The following is a 12,639-nucleotide window of genomic DNA, read 5'->3' on the forward strand; positions in this document are numbered from 1 at the left end:
AAGCTGCAAGCTTTTATTTCCCTGAAAATACTCCACATTTGATGCAGAAGTGAAGGTATAACTATTTGTATCATTAGATTCTCAGTTGTCCACTGTTGTTGATACTGCTTAATAGTGTTCAGCTGTCCACAGCCTGGGTCATTTACCTGGTGAGCAACAGCCAAAATACACACAGAGCAGAGGTATTTCATTTATTCCAGTTCTGCACAGAAAAGGGTGCTGGGGGTAGTTCCATAAAGCCAGCACACTGACAGGGATGTGAGTGTGCCCCTGTGCTCAGCACTGGTCGGGGGACATCTCAAATTCTGTGTTCGGTTTTGGGCCCCTCACTACTGGAAAGACATTGAGTTGCTGGAGAGTGTTCAGAGAAGGGCAGCAAAGCTGGTGAAGGGTCTAGAGAACACGTCTGATGAGCATCTGAGTGAACTGAGATTGTTTAGCCTGGAGAAGAGGAGGCTGAAGGGAGACCTCATTGCTTTCCACAACTACCTGAAAGGAGGTTGTGGTGAAGTGGGGGTCAGTCTCTTCTCTCTAGTATCAGGCAATAGAACAAGAGGAAGTGACCTGAAATTGTGCTAGGGAAGGTTTGGATTGGACATTAGGGAAAATTCCTTGATGGAAAGAGTTGGACATTGGAAGAGGTTAGCCAGGGAGTTGGTAGAGTCACTGTCCCTGGTTCAAGAAACATGTAGACATGGCACTTCAGGACATGGTTTAATGGCCATGGTGGTCTTAGGTCAAAGTTTGGGCTGGATGATCTTAGAGGTCTTTTCCAACCAAAAGAATTCAATGGTTCTATGATTTTGGTTCTATGATTTTACATCACATAAATCTTTGCATGCATGGTCAATTGATTACCTAGTTCATTATACTAAGGCTGCCCTACATTTACATAAAAATCCTCTTCCTAGAGGTGTAATTTTTATTACTAAAATCACCAATGAGGGGACACCTCATTGGTTTGATCTCTGTCCAAATCTGTCTCTGGTTTATGTCAAGAAGCCATAGCAAAGTATTATCTACAAAGCTGACAGAACCTTACTGTCTTTAGATACTGCTCTTGATTACCGTGTCTTGTTTTTGCTTCTTTTAACCTTTGAACTCATCCTGTCCTTTAGTCTTGAAGGCTTTCCATTCTTGTTATCCAGATTTCAGACTAGTTCATTATAGGCTTATTCAGCCTGAAATCTTTAAACTCTATTCTTCTGACATCACAAGAGCTCATAAAATAAACACCTAAATGTGGGACATGTTATTTAATCTTTTGTTCAGTTGTCATACATGAGGGAAAGCAAGACCTGACCTTCACTGGCTGCAGCAATTGATTTTTGTGTGCTGGTGGCTATAGGAAGCCAAAAAGCGGCACAAGGAGGAAGTACAGTCAATCTTTCCGAGCAAGAAGCAGCTGAACATGGGAACTGAGCAAGAAAAAGGAAAATGGAAGAGTAGAAATAGTGGACAAGTGCTACGGCCTGTGAAAGGTCTCCAGGTATATCAGACTTTGTTGTATTTAGTTTCCTATCTCTTCATTAAAGGTGGAATTCTAATTCCCTGTGTGCCCATTCAACCACCAACTTGACACCACCAGTACCTGAGAGGAGGATGCACACTCACATTGGTTCAGATGTGATGTGCAATCTGACATCAACCCAGTAAAATTCTTAATGCAATCTATACTGTGTTAATCAGGTGTTCCCTGCAGAGAGGAGGTTGTAGCAAGGTGGGCGTTGGTCTCTCACGCCTAGTAACAAGTGATAGGGTGAATCGTAGAATGCACTGGTTTGGAAGGGGACTCTAGTCCAATCCCCCTGCACAAAGCAGGGACAACCCCAACTCCCCAACTACATGAGGTTGCTCAGAGCCCCATCAAGCCTGACCTTGAATGCCTTCAGGGGTGGGACTTCTACCACCTCCCTCAGCAACTTGTTTCAGTGTTCCACCACCCTCATGTTAAAGAACTTCTTCCTATGTACAGTCTAAATCTACCCTTCCCTCACCCTAGTGCTGCAGACCTCTGTAAACAGTCTGTCCCCAGCTTTCTCATAGGCCTGCCTTCAGGTACTGGAAGGCTGCTATAAGGCCTCCCTGGACCCTTCTCTTCTCCAGGCTGCGTAACTCAGCCTGTCTTTGTAGGGTAGGTGCTTCAGCCCTTCCACCATTTTTCTGGTGCACTCCATCAGGTTCATGTCCCTCTTGTGTCGTGGTCCCCAAATTGCACCTGGGGAGGTTTAGATTAAATATTAGAGGAAACTTCTTCACTGCAAAGTTGGAGCCTTGGAACAGGCTCCCAAGCGAGATGGTTGATGCACATCACTGGAGGTGTTTAAAAGACACACAGATGTGGTGCTAAGGAAACGGTTTAGCACCAGGCTTGATAGAGTTAGATAATGGCTGGGCTTGGTGATCTTAAAGGTCTTTTCTAACTGAAATAATTTTATGATTCTCTAAGTACTTTGAAAGATTATTTGCCTGGGTGATTTACCATTGGAATTCTCATAGAAAAGGGACCTACTCGGTACCTTTACCTCTGTATGTGTGTACACTTAGTGGTTGAAGAAGGAAAGGAAAATCAAAAATTTAAGGTAGGTTCAATTACTGACAGGCCAGACCCACAGAGTCCTTCTCCCAGATGCAGACCCACAGCTTGCCCATATTAAAATGCTGTTCAAGTTCAGGAGATGGTTTGCATGTTTACATCTGTTGCCAGCTGTGATGCAATGGCTGGGATCCTCAGTGAGGATCACCAGCTGTCTTGGGACTGGCTGTGATTGAATTAATTTTCTCACAACAGTGTTTTGGCTACTGCTGAGCAGTGTTCCCACAGCATCAAGGCTGTCTCTCCAACATTTTTCCCTCAGCAGTAGGCTGGGGGTAGGCAAGATCTAGGAATAAGATGTGGCTAGGGGAGTTGACCCAAACTGACCAAGGATATTCCATACCATGTAACATCTCCTCAGCAGTTGTTTAAGAGAAAGAAGGAAGTGGAGGGGCATTCATTACTAGGGCATTTGTCTTTTGGACTAGCTGAGTATGACCATATACTGAGGCACTGCAATCCCAGGTAGTAGCTGGACACGAGAGTGGGAAAATATTTTTGGTTTTCTTAGCTTCTGTACCACCTTTACTTTGCCTTTATTAAACTGTGTTTATCTCAACCCACTTGTTTTGTTTTCCAGTCTTGTTTTCTCTGCTCCCTTGTCCTGCTGAGGGGAGTGATGGAGGCTTGGTGGTACCTGGCATTCAGCCAAGGCCAGCTTACCAGGCCAACAAGTTGCAAACAGGCATAGGTGGGGAAATGGAAAGTTTCACCACTGCATGGAGAATTTTAGGCTTATTTTTCCTGGATTGGTCTGAACTCTTTACCCCTGTAGTAAAGAGTCCAGTAGTCCTACATGTTCAGCGCAGGAGTCCCCAAACTGCAGATAGTGGAGTGCTGGGCTGAAAGGCCAAGTAGCTTAGCAGATTAGTCTAAATCCATGTGCCTTCTCAGCAGGAGACAAAGCCTAGAGTCCTTGGCACTGTGGTCTTGATTCAGAAGCACTGAGGGCCCACTGCTGTTGTTCAGATGAGGCAATCAGATTTTTGGAACAAATGAAATTGCATCAAGATATACCCAGCTGGTCAAACCAGGCTCTTCTGAAGAAAACTGGTCTTCAAGGCTCTGATTTCTGATTTCTTAGCTCAAAAGGCAAAGCTGCTGGTAACAGTCAACTGGAATTCTCCAGGAGGTTAAGTTGGTAAGTTGGAACCCTTGTTGATTTAGTATGTCAGGAGAAAAGAAATGCTTGAAAGATCAAGAGATGAGCTAACAAACTTCGAAAGGGTGCTGTAGACTCCCAGAAAGAATAGAAAGAGGGCCTTCCTGCTGCAGAAGAGAGGCATTCCTGCTGAGGGGAAGGAGCTGCAAACAGTCAGCACAAGAATTGGAAACTCACTTTAAAAAAGCAGTTCTTAATCAAGTTACCTAAGTAGTCGTTCCTGATTCTGAAGTAAGTATTACCAGTATTATTTAGAGCAGGTGGACTGGAAAGTGTCAGTGGCCAAGCTCAGAGAATTGTTGTGATCAGAGTCAAATCCCATTGCTGGCTGGTCACAAGTGGTGCTCAGTTTTGTGGTCAGTCTTGTTTAATATCTTTACCAATGATCTGGACAAGGAGATCGAGCACACCCTCAAAAAGTTTGCAGATGACACAAAATTAGGTGGGAGTGTTGATCTGAACAAAAATAGGAAGGCTCTGCAGAGGGATCTGGACAGGCTGGATTGATGGGCCATGGTCAGTTGTATGAGTTTTAACAAGACCAAGTGCTAAGTCCGGCACTTTGATCATAACAACCCTAAACAACACTACAGGCTTTGGGGTGAATGGCTGGAAAGCTGCCCAGTGGAAGAGGACCTGGGGGGTGCGGGTTGACAGCTGGCTAAACATGAGCTAGGAGTGTGCTCAGGTGACCAAAAAGGTCAACAGCATCCTGCCCTGTATCAGGAATAGTGTGGCTATCAGCAGTAGGGAAGCAATCGTGCACCTGTACTCAGCCCTGATGAGGCCACACCTCAAGTGGTGTGTTCAGGTTTGTCAACTCACTACAAGAAGGACATTGAGTTGCTGGAGCATGCAAGCTGGTGAAGGATCTGGAGAACAAGTCTTTTCAATGATATAGACAGTGAGGTAGAGCGCACCCTCAGCAAGATGACACCATGCTTATGGTGTGGTCAACATGCCAAGGATGGGATGTCATCCACAGGGACCTGGACAAGCTTGGGAAGTGGGCCCTGGTGCACCTCTTGAGGTTCAACAAGGCCAAGTGCAAGATCCTGCACCTGGCCCAGGGCAATCCTCATTATCACTACATGCTGAAGGCAGATGTAGTAAGAGAGCAGCCTTGTGGAAAAGGATTTGAGGGTACTGGTGGATGAAAAGCTGAAGGTAAGCCAACAATATGCTCTTGCAGCTTGAAAGGCCTATTGCATCCTGGGTTGCATCAAAAAAAGTGTGGCCAGTGGGTTGATGGAGGCGATTCTGTCACTGTGTTCTGGAGAGACCTCACCTGGAGTACCATGTCCAAATCTGGAGCCCTCAACAAAAGGAGGACATGGATCTGATGGAGCAGGCCCAGGAAATGGCCACAAAAATGATCAGATTGCTGTAGCACCTATCCCAAAAAAGGCTGAGATTTAGGATTGTTCAGCCCGGAGAAGGCTATAAGGGAGATCTTATGGCAGCCTAAAAGAAAGCTGTGGAGGGACTGTTTACAGAGACATGTAGCACTAGGACCAGGCACAGGAGTTTTGAACTAAAGAGGCAGATTCATACTGGACAGTAGGAAGAATTTCTTTATTATGAGTGGTAGAACACCAGAATAGGTCACCAAGGGAGGTGGTGGAGTCACCGTCCCTGGAGGTGTTTAAAAAAATCTTAACAACCTGTTTTAATGGCCATGGTAGTGTTAGGTTGATTGTTGGCCTCGATGTTCTCAGGGGTCTTTTCCAGCTCAAACACTCCTATGACTGATTCCATGAAAGAGCCTGTGTCGGCCTTCCTGGTCAGCACACTTGTGTCTGAAATGCCTGTCCACATGGAGGGTACACCCCAAAGGGCTGGGCTGTGGGGTGATCAGTGGCAGCTCAGAGGCCACTCCTCCCTCACTGCTTCATTCTTAAAGCTGTTTTGTCTGTCAGCAGGGCCTGTGGCCATGGAGAGCATGGTCAAGGCAAACATCTCCCCCCTGCGGCATTTCTGATTTGGAAGACTCAGAATAAGTTTGTCAGGCACTGAAAAAAAATATTCTGTGACAGTGCTGCAGGGTGTGTACCTGTGTCTGTGTATCCAGAGGCATGTGCTTGTGCACTCATGCACAGGAGTGCTCCTATGCAACTAAACACAAGCTGGGCTGAGTGTAGTTTCCCAGGCCGCTCCCATAGCACCTCCTCTGGTAGGCAGAGAGAGAAAAAGGCATGACATGCATAAATGTTGCTGCTCATCTGTCCCTCCTCTCTTGCTCTTAAAGCCACAATTCCTTCCCAGCTCTGCTCCTAAGACCCTACTGTGAGCTGCTCTGGCTTGCTAGACATGTGAACTACACCACCACAAACCTCAGGCTTTCACATTTTTATTGTTCTCTGCTACTGCAGCGAGCTGAAACACCTCATAGAGGGACCAGAGAGCAAGACAGTGAGGGTTAGTGGCTGCAACTTCATAGAGTCAGAGAAGGCTGTGGGTTGGAAGGGACCTCCAGAGGTGATTGAGCCCAGCCCTCCTGCAAAGCAGGATCACTTAGGGCAGGTCACACAGGAGCACATTCATGTGGGTTTTGAAGATCTCTAGAGAAGGAGACTCCACAATCTCTTTGGGTAATCCATTCCAGTGTTCAGTCATTCTCACATTAAAAAGTTTTTTTTCTCATGTTGAGGTGGAATTTCCTGTGATTGACTATGTCCATTGCCCCTTATCCTATCACTGAAAAGAAACTGGCTCCACCTTTCTGACAGCCACCTTTCCGATATTTGTAGGCATTGATAAGATCCCCTCTCAGTTTTCTGTTCTCCAGACTAAACAGCCCCAGGTCACTAAGTCTTCCCTCATAAGAGAGGTGCTCCCTTAATCATCTTTGTAGCCCTCCATCAAACTCTCTACAGTAGTTCTCTGTCCCTCTTGAGCCGAGGAGCCAAGGGCTGCACACAAGATTCCAGATGTGGTCCACTAGGCCTGAGTACAGGTAGGGGAGAACCTCCCTCAATCTGCTGGACACACTTTTCTTAATGCACCTAAGTATACTTATTGGCCTTTTTGGCTATCCATCAGGGCACATTGCTGCCCCATGGATAACTTGTTATCAGCCAGGGCTCTAAGGCCCTAAGGCCCTTCTCTGTGGAGCTACTCTCCAGCAGGTCAACCCCTAACCTGTACTAGTGCATGGTGTTGTTTCTCCCCAGGTGCAGGACACTTAATCCTTGTTGAACTTCATTAGATTCCCCTTTGCCCAGCTCTCCAGTCTGTCCAGATCTTGCTGAATGGCCAAACAGCCGTGTAGCGGAATCAGCCAATACTGCCTGTTTGGTATCAGCAAATTTGCTGAGGGTGCACTGTCTCTTCATCTAGATTGTTGATGAGTATGTTGAACAAGATGACCTAGACAAGAGACTGACCCCTGGGGAACACCACTAGTTACAGGTCTCCAACTGTGCCCTTGATCGCAACCCTCTGGACTCTGTTTAGCCAGTTCATGATCCATCTCACCATCCACCCTTCTAACCCACATTTTCTAAGCTTTCCCACTGCTCTCCCTCTGTCACTCCTGGGTCTACCCATTCTGTTACACCATTGTAGAAGGCTATCAGATTAGTAAAACATGACCTTCCCTTGGTAAATCCACGTTAGCTGCTCCTGATAACCCTATTTTCATCCATGTGCCTAGAGATGACCTTCAGAACGAGCTGCTCCATCACGTTTCCAGGGATGGAGGTAAGGCTGACTAGGCCCACCTTTTCTGATGATGGAGTAAGAGTGGCTTTCTTCTAGTCTCCATGCACCTCTCCCATTCCTCATGATCTTTCAAAGTCAATGGAGAGTGGCAGAGAACATCATTCAGGTCTTTTAGCATTCATGACTGCATCCCATTGGGAACCATGGATTTATGTATGTTCAACTTACCCAAATGATTTCTAACCCAACCCTCACTGACCAGGGAGAGTCCTCCTTCTTCCAGAGTCTAGGATTCCTGTTGGCTAGTCCTAACAGTAAAGACTGGAGAGTTTCAGTAACTCTGCCTTCTCTGCATCCTCTGTCACCAGGGCTATCATCTCATTCAGCACTAGGACCACATTTTCCCAGTTCTTCTTTTGCCATTGATATATTTGAAGAAGCCTTCCTCATTCTCTTTTACTTCATCAGATCTAATTCTAAGAGGGCCTTAGCCTTTCTTCTTGCATCCTGACATACCCTAACTATGTTCCTAATTTGACTCATGGTATCTTATGAAGCCATGCTTTAACACACTTGGTTTGCATATGAAGATGATGTTGTACTTACCCCTGACTGCTTAGCTCCCTGGCCGTGTGCTCTATCCCTGTGCTTCTTCTGGAGCTCAGCTGGTGACACAGAGAAACAAGTCAGTAACTGCAGGAAAAGCAGCAACATTCTTCTGTGAAGCTAATGAACTGCATCATATCTGTTTGCAGAGCAGGCAGATGTTTGCCAGCACCAAGGCCAAGAGCAGGGGGTGGCTAAGCAATGACACTGTGAGGCAGGCAGCCCATGACTTCAGCATAGCATAAAGCCAGCATAAAGAGTGTGTCTCTGCTGAGCCATCCTGTCCTCCTTCCTGTACTGGAGAGGCCAGATTTGCTGGGAGCTCTAAATTATATTTTTCCTAAAGAGATGAAAGAGAAGTCCAAGAACTAGGGGCACACTAAGTTTTACTCACATATCCTGCACAGCAAGGGAGAAGCCTTCAGGAAGTTATCTTTGGTGTTTGCTCACAACCTATGCTCATACCCCATCCCTGGAGGTGCATGTCCCCTCCCTGGAGGTGTTCAAGGCAAGGTTGGATGAGGCCTTGAGCTACCTGGTCTAATGGAAGGTGTCCCTGACCATGGCAGGCAGGTTGGAACTAGATGATCTTTAAGGTCCCTTCCAAACTAAACCATTCTGTGAATCTATGAACTAGGAAATGGTGTTTTAGTGAACTGATCACTGAGGTTTACTTTCTACTATTTGCTACATTGTGTTTTGTGTACAAAACAAGGACCTGGGCACCCAACAGACAAGCATCAAAAAGGATTTCAGGGGCTTATCTTTTCAATGGCAGAAGTGGATGTGTCCTGAGCTTAATGGAAATTAAGTAGCTAGAGTAACTACTAACCTGGGAAAGGAGGTTTACATTATATATACATATACTTATTAAAACAATTTAAGACTCCACAATTACAAGACTGGCAATTAATAAAAACAAAAAAGGATTAAATGTGGTCAGTCATTACAATCTAACACTGATCTTTATGTTAAACAAGCAAAAAAAGGGAGGTGCTGCTTCTCACCAGTTTTGAATAGGTATTTTGTTTTGCACCTTTCGTCAACATTCATTACAAAGATACTTTGAATCTCTTCATCAGGGGAAGCAAAGCTTATTACACTACTCAGCAAATTACAACTTTTGGTATCAGAATTCTATCAGTTTGCACTCCTATTTACTTGGGTGCAGGAAAGCACAGCACTAATTCTGGCCTTTGACAGACCTTAAAAGTAATACAGTATTTTTTCAGGGTACAAAAATTTTCTCAAGGGAGAAGAAAATCAAGACAAAAAGTTTAATTTCAGCATATGGCCCAAGTTGAATGAACTATTTGTCTTCACGTTTGTAAACTAGCTCAGCATGGATTTAAAAGATTTTGGCAAGTTTCTTACCCCAGAGAACAGTAATGCTCCCCACGTAGTTTGAATACTGGGTTATGCTTACTGTGATGTGTTACTCCAAAGCTATGTTTTAAGTCTCATCTAAGATTTTGCTATATCTAGGCCACACTGTTTTAAGGTTCTAGGGAAATTATTACTTACCTTTGTGCTAGCACTGCTCCACTTCACAGTGGTACCTAGAGTTACTAAAATGTGTTCTGAAAATAAAAGTAGCAAACATAGTGCAGATGCATGAAAAGCTTTACAAGTAAAGAAAGGTTTCCAGACATTTATTTCTGGAACTGTACACCAGGTATTAAAGTACAACAAATACAAAATAATGCTCAAAAAAAAAAAAATCAGTGTCTATGTACAAATACGAAAACCAATGCAACAACAGCAACTTCCTCTTGAACATCTGATATTAAAACGTGTTCCGATTGTCACTAGATTTGTTGTTATGTACAGGGTACTTACTTTCAACCAAGAAAGACTGTAATCTCTGTTTTATTAGGAGGACTACAATAATTTCTACTGTATTATACAAGTGACAGTATTATTCCTCCTCCTTTGAATGAAAAATAGGAGTAAAAAAAAAAAAACACCAAACCCCAAAAACAGTAACCTTGTCATTATTTTATAAATTACTGTATTTAGTTTCCCTGTCTGTAGACAATGTGCTTGTAATGCTGGGCAAATAGTCTCCCTGTTGGTCAGTTTATCCATTAGTTTACATTCAAAGTTGAAATAATCACTAGACTTTGGTTAAATTAAGTGATATCACTATGGTTCTATTTTATCTGAAGTTTTCCTATATTTTTGACCCTCAGTTTTAAAAACTAAAGCCAGGAAATAATTGCACAATTCACTGACCTAATTGTACACAAATTAGTTTTCTTCAAACGGTATTGTACATCCTTCAAGTAAATGCAGCGGTTTGACCATGACAAGAGGGAAAACTAAACATTTTAAAAGCTATCATGAGAAGATGATGTATGACTAACGAAAGTATTGCTATAATCACAGCACCAGTTACACGCCTAAATAAATCAGCTACCCTCTTCGGATTCCCTGTACATAAAAAGGATACATTTACCAACACTGCAGTTGCCCATTATGGATTTTTTTGGTTTGTTTATACGAAGAAGAGGCATGGCAAGGGACAAAGAATTCATCACAGTTTGTTATAAGAATTGTGCTTCACCAGCTCAGAGCCAAGGCAATGGAACTTCTTCACACTGCTGCAATTCAGTTATCTTCATGCTGACTTTCAAAACGCAATTCTTTTAATAAACAGTAACAAGTTCTCCATTTAAATGTTTAAACTGAGAGAAAAAAAAGCAAGTCCAGCTTTAAAGAAAAGTTCAATAAATAGCTATTTTACATGGATAAAGTCATAGTGGTATAAATTTATGAATGTCACATCAAGCATGCACAAAAATGTTACTATACACAGAAGTAGTCAGAAAATATTGAAATAGATATCTAAAAAGATATGAAGGATTTACATATTTACAAAATCTTGCAAATTATTGCCTCATTTTAACAAGGAATTAAAAGTAAACGATACCAGCTAGCTAGCCAATGGGCTAAAAAACATCAGCATTTAAAAAAATCTATTAGACTAGCTGGAATCCATTTTTCTCTCATATCACTTTCTGAATTTTGGTCAAAAGTCTTTATTAAATAACTAAAGTGTCCATTCAACTTGCTGACATCTCAAACCTTAGACAAGTCACTGTCTACATTAAGAACCCAGCAATGCATAGATAAACTGAATATATTACTGCATCAGGTAATGAGAATGGGCATGTCCATTTAAGTGCAACTGGTATAAGCATTCACTCATCTTTGTATAATGATCTTTATACAGACCAGCCACTCACTGTAAACCCATAGATAAACTTGAACGTATAACAATGGAGGATTATGGCCAGTATTTTACAAAATTACATACAATGTGTTGATTCATAAACAAAAGAAATAAAGTACAAAGTTCAGCACAAAACACAGCAACAAGAAGCTGACAACTTGGCTAAAAATGTTGAATACAACACAGGGCCAAGGCTACCCATTATTTACTGTATACTTATTAAAGTTACATATTTCAGATGTGCAAGTTAAAAACTGATTAAAAATTTGTATCTACTTTTGTCCACTGTGCTGTACTATTTTGTTTAAATGTGCCATTGCATAAAAACTTCAAAGCAATCTTTACTAAGATGCTGTAAAGAAAACTCCATATACTGCATCCAAAACTCAGGATGTCAATGCAGTTCACAGTATGCACAATAAATACCCTCTTCCCTTTCAAATATTAAAATCACTATTTTCTAATTACTCAGCATAACCTTGAAGCAATTATTACAAATATTAGCAACACCTGAATAATGAAAACAAAGTAGTGGTGATTGATTTGTAATAGAAACAGTGCAAAGAAAAAACTTGGGAGGGAAAGGAGCAATCCCACTGAAGTAAGGTTCAGATTCTCATTAAAAAACCCTGCAAGTTGTATGCTACAACATCAGGTTACAATCCAATACTATGTGTTGTTTGAACAAATATTTGCAAGACACACTCTGGATGGTTAAATTGCACATAGTGTTCAAAAGAACAACAATAACAAAACATTACTGAAGTTAAATAGTTGTTTTTATGAGAAACATTTATCCTTTCCTATTTGACCAAGGCAGCAAACTGCCGTTTTTGAGCCAATGACTTGCCAAATTACACAAATGCAATCTAGGCTGAAGAAAAACTTTCAAATACATACTTCAAGGTTCTACTATTCCTATGTAATCTAGACAGTCTGTCAAAACAGTAACACTTTGAACTGCAGCACTCCAAACGATTTAAGATGTTTTCCAAATGTAGACCGTTTAGTGGTGAATCCTAGGCTGTGCAGACTGTAGCTTTATACAACATCTGCTGCCTTCGGAAAGTTAAGGTACCTGATTACATTACTCTTCAAAGTTGTGGACAAAACCCATCTGAATACAACATAGCCTAAACTGCATCCGTTTAAGCCAGTAAGTTTAAAGTACACAGATACCTACGGCAGCATAATTACTTGTGGGTAAGGTAGCCATGGCCTATAATTTTGCAACAGCGTCAAAGTGTAGATGTTTTCACTTTACTCATTTCAAGTCCCTTGTGCTAGCTTCCACCAAGGTGAACTTGCTGTTTTGTAAACTGAAGTGCTCTAGTTTAGGATCCCATGAGAGAAGATTCCATTTAAAAAACATCCTTG

Source organism: Indicator indicator, chromosome Z (genome assembly GCF_027791375.1).
Source record: "Indicator indicator isolate 239-I01 chromosome Z, UM_Iind_1.1, whole genome shotgun sequence".
Classification (NCBI taxonomy): Eukaryota; Metazoa; Chordata; class Aves; order Piciformes; family Indicatoridae; genus Indicator; species Indicator indicator.